Source organism: Lissotriton vulgaris, chromosome 5, assembly GCF_964263255.1.
Source record: "Lissotriton vulgaris chromosome 5, aLisVul1.2, whole genome shotgun sequence".
Taxonomy (NCBI): Eukaryota; Metazoa; Chordata; class Amphibia; order Caudata; family Salamandridae; genus Lissotriton; species Lissotriton vulgaris.
The window spans coordinates 1,475,905,378-1,475,922,041 of record NC_141693.1 but is presented as its reverse complement, the minus strand read 5'-3'; the positions used below and the strand labels follow the sequence as shown (position 1 = coordinate 1,475,922,041).

Below are 16,664 nucleotides of genomic sequence, written 5' to 3'. Positions count from 1 at the left end.
GCTGCTTGCATTGCTCACTCAGAAGAGGACACGGGGAGACCACTTCTGCAATTAAGTGCATCGAAAAAGGGGGTGGGGCGAATACTCCCAACCATGAAAATAATGTTGTTGGCTCCTCATCACCTGTCCATATACAGAAATGTTGTCAAGGTACCAAAGCCGTGTGGAAATTGTATCACCAAAAGAATTGTTTTACACAAATTTATTTTCCGACTCTGCCATGTATATAACCGCCATTTCTGTAGCAAAGGGACATTCCATGGCTGTGCTTTTAATTTGAAAATGATCGTCATAATAGAAAAGAAAATAGTTCTTAGTCAAAGACAGCCCAGCTAGCTTCAAAATTAATTCAGTAGGCACTCGGTGGGGTCTTTCTTTTTGGTCCTGATAAAATTGGATCACTTCCAGGGCTTCTTCCTGAGGAATGTTTGTGTACATGGAAATAACATTTAATGTCACGAAAGTCTGGTTAGCGGCACCAAATGCAATTACATGATCTCAGAAGTCTGCAGTATACTGTATAGAAGATCTAGTAGTTTCCAGAAACGGTATCATGAAGAAGTCAACTCATTTTGAAAGAGGCTCTAGAATTGAATCTTTGCCTGAAACTATTGGTCTTCCAGGGGATTTTTGCCGGAAAAGGTGGATTTTGGGAAGGAGGTACAGGAATGGGGTTTCTTAGATTTTGATTTTTCAAATACTCCGAATCTTTTTGTCCCACCAGGCTTCCAAAGGCCACGTTTCAAAACAATTAATTGTTTCAGCTAATTCTCTTTTTGGATCATACTTCTGTTTCCAATAATTAATATAAGATACTTGCCTCATTCCTTTAGCTAGGTACTCAGCCTTATTCGGATTGAAAAATCGCTCATCCCTTATTTGTCGGTTTAATCACAATATTACTTTTCTGTTTTAGTTGGGAAAAAACAAAAATGAAGATGCTACAAGCTTAACTTTTCTCAACCTTTAATTCAGGCCTGGTCACAACTGTGTAAGAGAAGACATCACCACAATTTCAAAGGCTAGGATTTTTGGTGGCATTTGTGAATACGTAATCCTGCCAATTCCTCTCTTCTTGCATCTTTTTGGTCCGCAGAAAAAAAATATGGAGTCCAATTCTGCGGAAAAATGCAACAGCTTCACTTATTATATGAATAAAGTTAGTTGTATACGATGGTACGAATAAAAGTCCTCTGAACAAGACTTACAACTGCCCCTCGGACAAAGTCTTATTACATATCACTACTATTGAAATTATTAAACTTTTCTCACCCCATCTCAAGAATGTGAGATGGTTCTCCTAAAATAAACAAGAGATTCCAGTTGAACTTACTAGGAGTTAATGAATTTGTGTTCGACTCATTAAAAGGTGTTTCTTCGTTGCCTTGTATTAATGTCACATCAGCTCTCATCCTGAGGAGACCACTAAAGATCTGAGGTGAAAACACGTTGACTGTATTACATTTTCCTTGCAAAGACTTTGATAAAAGGGCGAAAGCATTGAGCTGCTGGGCCCTCTATAACCTCACAGTCCATTATTTCATGTAATTCCAATTAGTTGGTCTGCTGTCCTAGGAAATAATATACGTTTTAAATGTATTTCAAATGTGTATGACTCACTTAGTATGGTTTCACTAGGTTTAGTTGTTTGGGGATGCATGTACTACTATTCACTCAGGTGTAAGCACTTGATGTGTAATTAATGAAAACTACTGGCTTTAGTGCACGTCTTAAAATGGTACTCCGTTCTATGGTTTGTAAAATTTGGAATCAAACACAAAAATATGCTGTGTTAGTTTGCAATTCATGTAGTCCAAACTACCTAAATCCCTGGTTCGATCTTTTTAAAATTTAATTGAAGCTAGCAGGTGAGGCATTCTCATTGTTGTACATAGAGCCCAATTCGAAGACATCCCCCACAGAAACATTTGGAGTAAAATTTATAGCACAAAACTGGAGGTACTTCCTGGTCCAGGCTCTGCTGATTAGATCCACTTGTGGACATCACAATCTGGAGAAGATCATGTCAGCCATCTCAGGAATAAGGTCCCCATATAATGTCCTTTAGTGAAAGGCTAATCAGCACATCTGCCTTCACATTAGAGGAAGCCACAAGATGGGTTGCAAATAGGAAGATACCCATTTGCAAGGCCCATTGTCTCAGGCATAGGGCCTCCCAAAGCAGGATCAAGGACATACTGGTTTGTCTGTTGATCTAGTGGACGGTGGTTGCAAGGTTCGAAAGGATCTGAATGGCGTTACCCGAGACGGGCAGGCAAAGTCCTTCTGTGCTAGGCGGACTGACTGCAGTTCGAAACTTTGTGTGTACACAATGTTCTGCCATCAACCAGAGGCCTTGCACCATCATGTCACCCCAGAAGGGCAACCCAGCTCAATGAAGAGGTGACCATGGAGCACAAGGTTGCAGGGGTCTGAATGCATAATCCAAAACAAGATTGGAGGGGGACATCCACCACTGCATATCCTACAGAACAGATTTGTATCCGAGCCAAAGGGTTTCCTTATTGCATGAGTCACTGTCACCTCAGGCCCCACTGTAAGATCCTCCTAAACTGCTGGCATGCATGACCAACTGGATGTGCAATGCCATCATGTCTAACAGATGCTGGACTTGCAGAAGTGGAGGACAACCACATTTAGAAATATTAAAATCATATTCAGAATATCTGCAATCCTAGGAGTAAGAGGAAAAGCCCTTATACACATTGTGTCTAGACCAAACCAGAGAAGGTCCACCTCTACGTGGTAATGAGGCGGGAGCTGTGGGTGTTGCTGGTAAAGCCCAAGTTCTGAAGAAGGGTCATGCTGCGCTGATGTTCCCTGACTAGTGCACCTGCCTTCACCATCAGACTGAAAATGTATTCATTTCTGATCTTCTGAGAGAAAGCCACTGTAGCCAACATTTTGGTTAAAGCACCTGGAGCAGTGATCAGACCAAATGACAGGACCGTGAACTGAAAGTGCTGGGACCCCACAGTGAACCAGAGTTAAAGGTTGTCAGCGGGGGGATGCAGGAGACCCAAGAACAGACACCGATATCTTGCATTAAGAAAGCAAAAACCAGGCCAAGGGACAGCTTTTCAAAGTTGTCAGGTTTAACAGAGGTTAAGAGGGTGTAAGTCCAGGATCGGTCGAACGTCTCGAGTCTTCTTCGGGACCTAGAAGTAAAGGGAGAAAAATCCAGTGCCTCTAAGGACACCATTTCTATGGCCCATTATTCAAAAACGTAAGACTGAGCCATATCCTGGAGGGAATGTCCAGACAGAAAGGCAGTTCAGTAGGGAGGAGAATAAGGTAAGGTCACAGATCCATCATAATTGTTTCCAAGTTGGTGACAGAGTGGGAGCCCCTATCTTCTACTGGAAAAGAATGGTGAAGGGGGTTCCTAAAATGTCCCAGGGAGGAGTCCGTTTTCTTTTCAAGGAGCTGCTCACAATTAAATGGCATGCCCACGAGGGCCACCTGGACATCTCCCAAGAAGCCTGTGATGCGAATCCATGCCTGCTGGCATAGAGTACTTGTCATGGCCATGGACTGAGACTATCAAAAGAACCAGGACATATTTCAACATCTGTTTGTCAAAATCCAAACCCTCACTGACCATATCAGAGAAAGACTTTGTGTTTAGGACCACAGATTAACATTATTTTCACAAATTCCCATAAAGCATGACCCTATCGGCTAAGAATGTGGTTGGCAGTGCAGATAGCTCTGTTTCCATACCCAAAACATGTTCAGCCCATAGAGGTTTTGATCTATGGTCTGGAGCAGCTGTAGGAAATCTGCCACTAAACTCTGGTGAGAGATGAGCGGACAAGAATTTGGGATTGGAGGGCACCTGTCTATATCACTGTGAGATTAGCGGTTGACTGCCGGACCCCAAAAGGACTTCTCCCAAAAGGCCAGAACTGGCTTCAAGAAAGGCTCATTGAATGGAGGCAAGTGTTGTGAAACTTTTCACGACAGCTGGAGAATTTCAATTAAGAGGCTGATAGACTTCTTTCAGAAGTGGGCAAAGGCAATTCTGCTGCTTTTCGTAACACAGAGGTCAAGGAACAGAAGTCCTTTGAGGGAGGTCTCTTTCTGGGAACAGGTCTAGCCTAGTAACCTTTTGTAAGACCAGAAATAGTTTAGCATTTGGAATTGTAAGAAGGAAGGAGTTTCTCTCAACCATCCTCCTCCATGAGCCCATAGGCCCTAGTAGACATTTCTAGAACTTTGGAATCGGATTTGTAGAGTTCTGCGACTGGGCAAATCTGAGAACTTGGGAGGTGCTCTGCAATAGGACGTCAAACCACGCACATATCTCTTTTTTGTTCACCTCGGTAATGTCGACAGATTTCAAAGGTGGAAGCAGCATCAAATCTGCTCTGTGACCAGCACTAAAAACATCGTATAATGTGCCTCAGGCACACGGGTCAAAATCTTAGTAGTTACAGGCTTCTTTGGAAACAGCACCTAGGCCACAGCTTATGAAGGCAGTGAAATCGGGCGGAGTCTGGGTCAGAGCTGTAGGAATCACAAGCCCTTCAGAGTCTGGATTACCTTTGACGAGTGGCGTAGAAGGATGAGGGTTTGTCCTAAAGATATGCAGCATATCCTGCTGGGAAACCTTGATCTGAGAACAGCTGGCCAATGGTGTCCGCAATTTAGTCGTCAGCTTTTTAAAAATAAAATTAAACACCAGAATTGGCTCGGATGATGAGGGAGACTACATTCCTAGAACAGTATACTCAACGAGTGGTTCCAGTAGAGGACTCCTTTCTCTGCTACTTTTTTTTATTTCTTTGAGGATGATCCCTTGGGTGACTTAGTGGACTCTTCTATCTGTGCACTTAGATGAAACAGTAGAGGGATACTCCAGTGTCTTTCTGGGGCCCAAGTCAAAATTAGCTTGACCTCTTGTTCTCGAAGTGCCTTTGGGTGCTTCAAAGAATATCAAATTCACAGGTGGAGGGGGCGGTCATAATCTAATCCAAAACAGCACACACAGAGATCAGATCCATGAGACAGCATCTTTTTCTGACATCTACAGGGCTTGAACCCCAAAATATTAAGGAGACATTTGAGCTAGTCACTACCAGTTGCTGAGGAATGTTATCAGTGTAGCACCGATGAGATCCCCAGACTTGGTTGAAGCACAGATAACAGAAATGAACGTCAGCTTGAACGTCTGCGTTATATGTACACCATGTGGTTATCACATCCCGGCAGAAGAAACAAAGGTTAGAGCAGGGAGGAAATAACCTCGGTTTCCTTGTGGGAAAACGTCCCCAGATTAACTCAAGTATGTGAAGGCTATTCATAAGGTGAATACACCGGAAGCAAAAAGTTTGCAAAAACCACCATACCATTTAAATAACACCTTTTGTGGAACTTGTACCTAGGGAATCGAGTTTAAAGCATTTGTGAAAATCCAGGATACTGTGATCGAGATCTCTCAGAGTACATATCTTATTAAAGCCAGAGAACGGCCTAGCTCTTGGGAAATGACAACAGACTCCAGTGTGTTGGTGAAGAACCCTTGGACCTAGTGTCAGCGCTGTTAGGTCTTAAACTGGAAGAGGCTACGTTACAGAATATCACTGAATGGAGTCAATGAAGGCTTCCAGTTAGTAAGATACTGCAAACTACATGTGCTATCAAAAAGTTAGCACCAGTTGCAGCAACTTAAAGGATGTGAATATACCAAACTGTATTCTAGACAAAAGTGCTCTGGCCCATTCTACCCCACCTGCTGACACACACACATCTGAAAAGTTTGTGTTGCCAAAGCGTTATTTAGCAGATCAAACTGTTGCATTAACCACAGATTTTTGATAGGGCATTGGGAAGAGCAGCTCATATCCTCCCAAAAGCCAATCCCGTTACAACAGAATCACGTTTTCATTTAGATCTGGCTCTTTTAAGGAGCCCATGTGGTCACATTTTAAGCCTAATGAAATGCCAATAAATAATCACCACTGCGTAAAATCTGCTGTGCGTCAGCTGCAGGTGTTCAGTGGCTTTCCGACAATGTTCTCTCCACTTTCTTTGGGCTTTCACAGTCCCTGCCTATGTTTTGGCCATTCTTTTTATTTAAGAGCATAACACTATAACTGCATGTGACCTTTGGAACATTCGTACTTTTCCAAACTGATTTGCAGCCGTAAACATTTCAACTCTCCACCCTGAACTTCTATTTTTCTCTTTTTTTCTGGCCCCGCGTCTGTCCCCCTGGTCTACGCTGAAGCTCCACGGAAGCCAGGGCTAACAAGCTGTTGCTAGGCAACTGAGGTAAGGCTTTCTCTTCACAGGGAATGCCACTGCCTTTGATGCCAGGTGTTTTAAATGACTATTTCAATTCTAGGATTTCCAACTGAGATTTTGAATTCCTCTTTTTAATTTGAGACCTGACTGGTGGTGAGAAGCTCCCCTAGGAGTCTGTGACCAAGATTCCACCGACTATGCTCGGAGATCATCAAAGGACTGGTCTACATGTATGGAGGCACTGTTCTCAGGGTGGGATAGTAGCGTGGGAACTTGTGTGCACAGCACTTCAACCTGTGCAGCAGTCATTCATACAAAGCACAACATGCTTCACTGTTAGGCATTAACAGGGTGCATACTGCTCTCCAAAAGATATTTGACATGAAGTCCCACAATAGAATGTACATTCTACACAAATATGAGGCATAACCCTTCTGGTTATATGCACGCAGTCTGCATAGACCTGAAGTTGATAAAGGTGTTGGCCTAGTGGTGATAATTAGCATGCCATAAACCTTAGTGGAGTTGGGTTTCAAGCGCTTTAAACCACAAAAGGCTTCGTACAACAGCTGATGATTATGGGACTGTAAAATATTTGTGAAAAATAGGGCCCGTTCAATCAGGGAGGCACACTGCATGAACGGCTGGAACATTAGTTTGTGGGTGAAGAACAGTTACTTCTCTTCGGTAACGCTTTACCTGGGTAGAGACAATCTAGCCTCAGATTCCTTACCTTAGAATTATCCCCAGTAGTCAGACTGGATCTAGAAATTTTTTCGGGAGCAGTACCCTTACTTGCTGATAAGTGGAGTTGTTCGTTTTGTGTGGCGTCGTCAGAAGTGACTTGTGTGGTGCCTATATAGGTGACACCTCAGCACACTGAAAAGGAGTTTCAGAGCATGGAGCCACGCAGAACACCGACAACTGATGTGTAACACTAGGGCCCTATAAAGGGGGAAAAACCCTGGCCCTAGAAATCTGTTCTCAGAGTGCGGCGGGTTGGTGGGTGTTGCGGTAAGGATTCTGCAGCTAGATAGTGTCTCTACCATATAAGGTATTGCCTAAGGAAAATAACTTGTTTATCTGACAGAGACTTCTAGCCGCTGATTCCTTACCTTAGAATAGATACTCATGCAATACCTACCCGAAGGTGGGTCTGCGAAACTGATTCACAGAAATAAGTCCTTCAGTACTGAACTGGCAAAGTGCCCATCCCGACAGAATATACTGTCCAGGCAGTAGTGCTTTGTGAACGTATGTAGAGAAGTCCACATTGCTGCCTGGCAAATGTCCAGAACCACAACTCTGTGTGCTAATGTAGTGGTTGCTGCCTTTGCTCTGATGGAATGAGCACACAAACCCTCTGGGGGTTGCCTCCGCAAATCCTTGGAGAGTTGGCGCTTGGCCAGTGCACAGCAGATTGTAATACAAAGCACGATCCTTTGGGAAATGGTCCAGTTCTGCACACCCTTCCCTTTCTTGACTTCACGTACCTCACTAAGAGTCAGTGCAGTCAAGGTAGAATGGCAAAGCTCTTTTTGGGTCTAGTTAGTGGAGTCTCTCCCCTTTCTTAGAGGGATGCGGCAGGGCAAACAAAAGGTAGGCAGAGTGACGGTTTGACCTAATTGAAAGGGAGTGACCACGTCCTGAAGGAAGAAGGCCCTACAGCGAAGGACCAGCTTGTCCGGAAAGAAGTACGGAGGCTTAGATGACAAAGACGGAGGCTTACTACCACCTTGGTGAGATGTTATGGATACCAAAAAGGCAGTTTTGATGGTAAGGAGGCTGACAGGACAGTTGTGAAGAGGCTCGAAGGGAGCACACATGAGAAATGTTAGTACTAAATGTAGGTGTCCCACTGAGGCATGATAAAGGGTAAAGGAGGGAATGTGCTGGAGACCTTTCAAAAAGCTGTGTACAATAGGGGATTTGAACAGGAATGGCTGATCTGTCAACCGCAGAAATGCCAAAATGGCAGAAAGATAGGCCTTTAAGGTGCCCAAAGCAGAGCCCTGTTGGGTAAGAGAAAGAATAAGGAATATGCTACTTACCAGTATGCATCTGTTCTTGGCATGTAGGGCTGCTGACATTCATATCTGTGCATAGATCGCCGCCTAGTGTTGGGTCCGGATGATTGCACACTGTTGTCCTCGAAGAGTCTTCGAAGTATCACGAGATAGGTGGCTCCTCCCCCGGACTACAGTGCGCATGGGCATCCTCTCCATCCTTAGATTGTTTTTCGCCATTGTGGCAGGGATGGAGTATGATACAGTAAGTGATGTCCATGCTAAGAATAATTCTGAGTGCTACAGCTGCGACAGGCACCGGGAAGGAGGGAGGGCGATATGAATGTCAGCAGCCCTACATGCCAAGAACAGATGCATACTGGTAAGTAGCATATTCCGTTCGAGGCATGTGGGCTGCTGAATTCATATCTGTGCATCGAATGTATAGCAGTGTCCCCCCTAGCGGTGGTTGCCCGTGCCAGCTGCAGCAGCCTGAAAAAGAGTTTTGAGTACAGCCTGTCCTACAGCTGCCTGCTGTTTGGAGTGTACATCTACGTAGTAGTGTTTGGTAAATGTATGTATGGTAGTCCATGTGGCTGCTCTACATATGTCTTCTAGAGGAATGTTTCCCAGGAAAGCCATGGATGTCCCTAACTTGCGTGTGGAATGCGCTCTTGGGGGAACTGTTAATGTGCGTTTTTCTAATAGCAAATTTGTATGCACTTAACAATCCATCTGGCTATACCGGATTTCGAAATGGGGTTGCCTTTGTTCTGTGGTGAAAAGGCAACAAACAGTTGCTTAGTCTTTCTGAAAAGTTTTGTCCTGTCTATATAGTACAGGAGAGCTCTTAACGTCCAGGGTATGTAGAGCTCTTTCTGCCACTGAATCTGGATTTGGGAGGAAAACACTGGCAGTTCGATAGTCTGATTGATGTGAAACTGGGATACCACCTTTGGCATACATTTTGGGTTTGTACGTAGCACTACCCTATTCGCATGAATTTGCATGAATGGTTCCTGAATAGTTAGGGCTTGTAGCTCACTAACTCTTCTAAGTGATGTAATCGCCACTAAGAAAGCCACTTTCCACGTTAGGAATTGTATCACACACGAGTGTAGAGGTTCATTCAAAAGGTGGTCCCATAAGTCTGGTTAGAACCACGTTCAGGTTCCAGACAGGTGAATGTGGGTGTCTTGGAGGAATCACTCGTTTGAGCCCCTCCATAAAAGCTTTAATAGCAGGTACTCTGAAGAGGGAAAGGTGTTGCCTGTTCTGAAGATAAGCTGCCACTGCAGCTAAATGTATACTTATGGAACTGTAGGCTAGATTGCATCTATGTAAATGTAAGAGGTAACATATGATGTTTTGAGTAGATGCATCTAGCGGATTTATGTCATTATTGGTACAATAGATGACAAATCGTTTCCACTTCGCCGCATAGCATGCTCTGGTTGTAGGTCTTCTTGCCTCTTCGATAATATTCATACAGTCAAGAGGCAAGTTCAGGTAACCAAACTATGACTTCAGGAGCCAGATCGCAAGGTTCAACTGTTGCGGATCTGGGTGCTAAATGTCTCCATGGCTCTGCGTAAAAAGACTGGGTGTTAATCGCATCCTTTGAAGAGGCACCACGGAAAGCTCTAGGAACGTGGTGTACCACGGTTGCCTCGCCCACGTTGGAGCAACTAGGATGAGTGTCATGGAGTGTTGTCGCAGTTTGCGTGCCACTAGTGGTATGAGCGGAGCTGGGGGAAAAGCGTACGCAAACCTGCCTGTTCAGTTCATCCATATCGCATTGCCCTGAGACTGCGGATGTGGAAACCTGGCGGCGAAGCTTTTGTATTTTGCGTTTTCCCTTGTGGCGAACAGGTCTATCTCTGGGTGGCCACACTGCTGGAGGTACGGTCGGAGCACTGAGGGATGCATCTCCCACTCGTGCATTTGGTGGCTGTGCCTGCTGAGCAGATCCGCCATCTGGTTGTCCTTGCCTGGGAGGTGTTCCGCCATGAGGAATATGTTCCTCTGAATGGCCCACTTCCACATGCTTTGTGCCAGATGTGACAACTGCGGAGAGTGTGTCCCTCCCTGCTTCTGTATGTAGTACATGGCAGTCATGTTGTCCGTCCGGATCAACATGACTTTGTTGCACAAATGTACCTTGAACGCCTTCAGTGCCATGAAGATTGTCATCAGTTCCAGCAGGTTGATGTGCATCTTCTTTTGCTGTGTCGTCCATAGTCCCTGCACTGTGTAATGGAGGACATGCGCTCCCCAGCCCAGGAGAGATGCTTCCGTCGTCAGCACTATTTGTGGTACAGGCTCCTGGAACGGTCGTCCCCTGCAAAGGTTTTGTGGGTTCCACCAATGCAGAGAGTTGTATGCGCGACCGGTCACCAACACTAGATCCTTTAATTGTCCTTGAGCCTGGTTCCACTGCCCTGCTAAGCACTCTTGAAGCAGACGCATGTGTAGTCTCGCGTGAGGGACTATGAAGATGCAGGACGCCATCATGCCTATCAACTGCATAAACACCCGTGCTGGTAGCGAGTGTTGGGGTCTGAATTTGTGAATCAGCAATTGAATTCTGTTGAGTCTCGCTAGGTTTGGCTGTGCCTTTGCTGCCAGAGTGTCTATAGTCGCCCACAGGTACTGTTGTACGTGGGCGGGTTGGAGATGAGACTGTAGTTTAATGAGAATCCGAGGCTGTGTAGGAGGTGAATAGTGCGGGACATGTGGCTGGCACATTGCTGGGCCGACTTTGCTTGGATAAGCCAGTCGTCCAGATTGGGGTAGACGTGAATATGGTTTCTCCGTAGGTGCGCAGCTACTGTCGCTAGACACTTGGTAAACACCCTGGGGGCTGTTGTCACCCCGAAAGGCAGGACCTTGAACTGGTAGTGCTGATTTTGTATGGTAAACCGGAGATACTTCCTGTGTGCTGGATGTATCGGTTTGTGGAAATATGCGTCCTTTAGGTCTAGTGTTGCGAGGAAATCTCCCTGACTGAGCAATGGTAGAACCTGCTGTAAAGTGAGCATTTGGAAATGTTCTGACAAGATGTATTGGTTTAGGGGCCTGAGGTCCAGTATTGGCCTGAAAGACCCGTCCTTTTTGGGGATTAAGAAGTAGAGCGAGTAGACCCCTGTACCCTGTTCCTGTATGGGGACGAGTTCTATGGCCCCTTTTTGCAGCATGCTGACAACTTCTTGCTGCAATAAGTCTATGTTCTCTGCGGACATAGGACGGTGCCTTTGGGGTATGTTGGGTGGAGTGGAAGTTCGCTCTAGACAATAGCCGTACTGAATAAGTTGTCTCACCCCCGTGTGTGTGGTAATGCTCTCCCAGACTGGCAGGAACTGTTGTAATCGCCCCGACTGGTGTTACATGGTCCGGGGGCAGTGAGGAGGCGTCACTGTTTAGTATTGGTGGAGGACCTGGTGGTGTTATTCCCTCGTCCTCTGCCTTTGCTGCTGTTGCCACGGTATCCACCTCTATTATTTTTATTATAGGTGGTTTGTGTGCTCCCTTTATTGTATTGAATCTGTTGTGATGCCTGGCCTCGTGTAGCTCCTCTGTTACTGGTGCGACAAAAGGAACCTCCTCTCAACTGTTCGGACTGCAAGGCACCCATAGACTTGGCTGTCTCTGTGTCTTTTTTAATTTTTTCTAAGATTGTGTCAACATCAGGGCCAAATAAAAAAATCAGGGTTCACTGGCTGATTCAGTAATGTAGTTTGGATCTCCGGCTTGAACCCAGAGATGCGCAACCAAGCATGTCTCCTGAGCATGACACTTGTGTTGATGGCCCTGGCTGCGGTGTCTGCTGCGTCTAGCGCACATTTGATGGATGCGTTGGAAATGATTTTACTCTCCTGTATTAGCATTTCAGCTCCCTCCTTGCAGGCCTCAGGCAAATGTTGTAGCAGTTGCTCTAGAGTGTCATAATGCGCCCTATCGTATCTGGCTAATAGGGCCTGTGTATTAGAAATTCTCCAGATATTAGCTGCTTGAGCAGCTACCCTTTTCCCAGAAGCTTCTAATACTTTCGATTCTTTGTCTGGAGGAAGAGCATCACCCGTAGTTTGTGAGTTGGCGCGCTTACGAGCATTTGAGACCACCAGCGAGTCTAACGGCAGCTAACCCTTAATATATGTAGGGTCCACAGGCGCCGGTCTGTATTTTCTTTCAATTCTGGGGTTAATAACCCTTGCTCTAGTGGTTTCTTTGAAAATGTCCCCTGCGTGTTTAAGGACACCTTTTAGCATTGGCAAAGTTTTAACAGACTTCTCTGAAGTGGAGAAAGTGTCAAACAGGAAGTCCTCTTCAACGGGGTCAGCATGCAAGTCCACATCATGATTTAGTGCTGCCCTTTCAATTAAAGCGTTGAACGCAGCTGTATCTTCTGTTGGTGAAGTTTTTACAGGATAAGAGGGAGTATCAGGAATAGTCTGTGATTTCCCCTGGTCAGGAGGGTCTGTCCAGGCTTGATTCTGGTCATCCTGATCAGTGTCCGCAGGGTAATTATATTGTTCATCATCGTCATACCCTATATCCTCAGCAATGAGCGTGGGTGAGTACGCAGAAGTGTCCTGGCCATGGTACCTCACAGTTTCAAAAAGGACAGGTGATGTTGAAGAATCCCTTTTCTTTTTGAGTGGAATTTTGTATGATTCCAGAGGAGTTTCCGACCTAATTTTCCTTTGATAAATAGTAAGCCTACCAGATTCAGAGTCGATATGTAGCTTCGACTGGTCATCATATGAGGGCTCTTGGTACATAACGTCCTCTTCTAAAGGATGACGCCTTTTTCCTAATGACACCTGTTTGGGTGTTTCGACCCCAGGTTTTGGATCGAGGGCCTTGGGGCGTGCAGTTGGTGGCAGTCCGAATTTTATCGCTGGCAGAGTGTCTTTAGACAGACTGGCCTTCTTCGGCGCCGGCATCGATGTAGGGCCGACCGACTTTGCCTTCTCGCCAATAAGTTTTTGGCCTTGCGTCGACTTCGGTGCATGTGGCGTCGGAGGCGCGCATGTGGCGTCGGAGGTGCGCTCTTCTGCCTCGACTCGACGTGGTCCTTAGAGGCGCTTTAGGATTTTGACTCTAGGCCTTTGACGAGCTGAGGCCTGTCGACCTGATGCTTCGGATCGAGAATCTTCCGAGACTCGAGTCCCTTGTTTGTGTCGCTGTCCCGTGCATAGCTTTAATGGCGGACTTCAGCGCACCGATCTTCGGTTCGACACTTTTTACTTTTGACCCCGCAGGGTCGTCGACACCTTTTGTCTTCGTCGACTCTGATGGGTCCGAGCTTTTAGACCCGAAGACTGTTTTCAGCAGTTTCGGTTTTGACTCGATGGCTTTTGGTTTCGTTTTGATCAGTTGAACCAACGGCTCATGTGATGTATTCTTAGCCGGGCCTCAACGCGGGGCTATAGAATGTTCTTGATGATCTTGGCTAAGGCCTTCCGGCGATGCCACGACCTGAGGCTTTGAAAGCCTTTGAGTGTGTTTCGGGCCCTGCACCCACTGTTGGGCCTGGTTCATCGCTTGAGTCGTCATCAACGGCTCCGATGGGGGATACGTCGTCCCTTACCTCGTCGACGTTTTCTTCTTCTTCGGCGTTGTACTAGTCGTCTTCATAATAGGTGGAGTCATGATCCGACTGGTGTTCTGGATCCTCACTCTCGACGACCTCATCGTCGTCCTCATCAAAGATATTCACCGGGTCGGGCGCTGTCTTCGACATAGTTTGCCTCGCTGCGCGTCGGAGTCTAAGCGTCTTCTTCGACCTGAATCGAGCACAAGCTAGACAGTTGTTCTCATCATGCTCTGGTGATAAGCACTTGTTGCACACCGGGTGTACATCGATGTGCCGGTACTTAGAGTTGCAAAGGGGGCATCGTTTGGACGAGCTCCGTTCCATCGACGATTGGGCCTCCGGTGTCGAAAAGGCCACGCGGCGCTCTTCAACGTCCTGCTTCAAGAAGAACTGGAACAAGAACTCTGCACCGATCGAAACAATACCGACGACCCCGAAGGCCTTTTGGCCTTTAAAGAGTTTCCGAACTTGAGTAAAGAAAAGTACATCCGAACCCAATGGCGGAAAAAAACAACAATCTAAGGGTGGAGAAGATGCCCATGCGCACTGTAGTCTGGGGAGGAGCCACCTATCTCGTGATACTTCGAAGACTCTTCCAGGACAACAGTGTGCAATCATCCGGACTCAACAATAGGCGGCGATCTATGCACAGATATGAATTCAGCAGCCCACATGCCCCGAACACAAAAGCACATGATAGAGAGGAGCAGAAGGGGAGTGTAGAAGGGGGAGGGTAGGGGTCGGGGGGGTCAACCTGTTTCTCTGCCTATCCTGCCACAAACTTGCTCCAGAGACAGACCAACTTGGTGGAGGGCCACCTGGCTGCCAAGAGGACATTACAGACTTTGGCCGGAAGTTCGAAAGCGGTCAACTGTCCCTGCTCAATCTCCACACATGAAGGCGAAGAATTGACAGGTTCAGGTGGAGAACCCTCCCCTCTAACTGACAAAATATCCTCCCAAGGGCGCAGCCTGATTGGAGGACCGAGCTCGGGATACCAAACTCTGAGCCCAGTCCACAGCCACAAGGATGACTTGGGCTCGGTTGTTCCCGATCTTCTTGAGAACTCTGGGCACTAGTGGTATGGGCAGCATGGCGTACAGGAGGCCCAAGCTCCACTCATGTCAAAAAGGCTCTCTTGAGCGAGAGCCGACTTGGAAACTCCAGCTTGCAAAACCGCCGACAATTTACATTCACTGAGGTGGCAAACATATCTAACCAATGCTCTCCCCACAGCTGAAACAGACCTTGCACCACCATTGGGTGGAGAAGCCATTCATGATCCGCTAGGCATCTATGGCAGAGTTTATCTGCCTTGGCATTTAGAGAGCCTGCCAGGTGTTGAACCAATAAATATATGCCCAGTTGTTCCAGCCATGTCTAAAGGCACATGGCCTCTGGACAAAGTCCATGACCCCAACCGTCTTGCTTGTTGCAGTACCACATGGTGGTGGTGTTGACTATGAACACCTGCACTAGCCTTCTCTTGAAGAGTAGAAAGGCTTTCAATGCCAGACGGATCACTGAGCTCCAGCATGCTGATGTGGAGTCCAGATTACGCCAGACGCAGAGGCCACTGATCTCCAGGAGTGACATCTGTCACTATTGTGAGATCTGGTTGGGGAAGGGAGAGGGGTTTATCGTGGACCCAAACACGGTTCCTTAACCACTACTACAGATCGTTTGAGGTACCCTCCAAGATCTGGATCAGGTCAGAGAGACTCCCCTGAAGCTGCGCAAACTGGAACATCAGGTCCCATTGCAGAGGCCTCTTATGCCAGTGGGCATGTGTCACAAGCAGGATGCGGGAGGCCATGAGGACCAGCAGCCTCAGTCAGACTCACAGACACCCAGGAAAGAGGCTGAAACATGGTTATCGTAGCCTGAATATCCTGGACTAGCCGTTCGGTAGGAAAAGCCCAAAACTGCAGTTTACAGAACAGCTCTGATAAAAGGGAGCATCTGAGAAGGAATCTGGTGCAACTTTGGAATGTTGATAGTAAATCCCCAGCGAGTGCAGGAGTCAAAGTCTTAAGATGGAAGACTACTTCCTGGGGCGTACCGCCTTCAACAGTCAGTCATCAAGATAGGGGGAAGACTGGCACCCCTGATCTCAGCAGATGATCTGCATCCACCGGCATCACCGTGGTGAACACCCAAGTGGCGCTGGTAAGGCCAAAAGGGAGCACGGCAAACTGAAAGTGCTTGTGGCCCACCATGAACAGCAGATAACATCTATGAGAAGGAGGGATGAGGATGTGGAAGTACGTGTCCTAAAAGTCCAACGCTACCTTTTCCTTTAGTAAGCTTTATTCAACAATTAAGTCATGAATGCACATAAAATAAAAAAATCTGCACATAAAATAAAGTCAGCAGATTAGTACAAATGCATTCCAGTATGAGAATCGAAGCATCGCAGCATACAAGATTAAGTAATGCCCCGAATATTGAGGATAACTCAATAGATAAGTCCTTCTGTAACCAACTGGTATCGGCCTTCCGCATGAAAGTGTCTAACATCTTTAATACCTTCTCCAGTCAAGGATTATCTGACCCTCAAAAATTAAGCACAGCTTCCTCCACCACACAGCCCTCTCTTATTCAATGTTTTAATCACATTAATATTGACCCTATTTTTAACGAATTCCCGGAATTATTTCCTGAGCAAACCTATAATTTGTTAACCACCATAAAATCTGGCTCCCCTCTGGATCCCTGCCCCCCCCCCCCCCAAGGTGACTGGCCTAGTTGCCGATTTAGTATCACAGCAATTGACACCTGTTCTTAAT

General features: G+C 46.4%; 1 protein-coding gene across 5 annotated transcripts in view; it reads right to left on the bottom strand.

The window, feature by feature from the left end:
- LEMD1 (LEM domain containing 1) overlaps positions 1–16,664 on the bottom strand; it is a 492,643-nt gene that overhangs the window by 65,298 nt on the left and 410,681 nt on the right. The gene's annotated exons all lie outside the window — the stretch shown is intronic.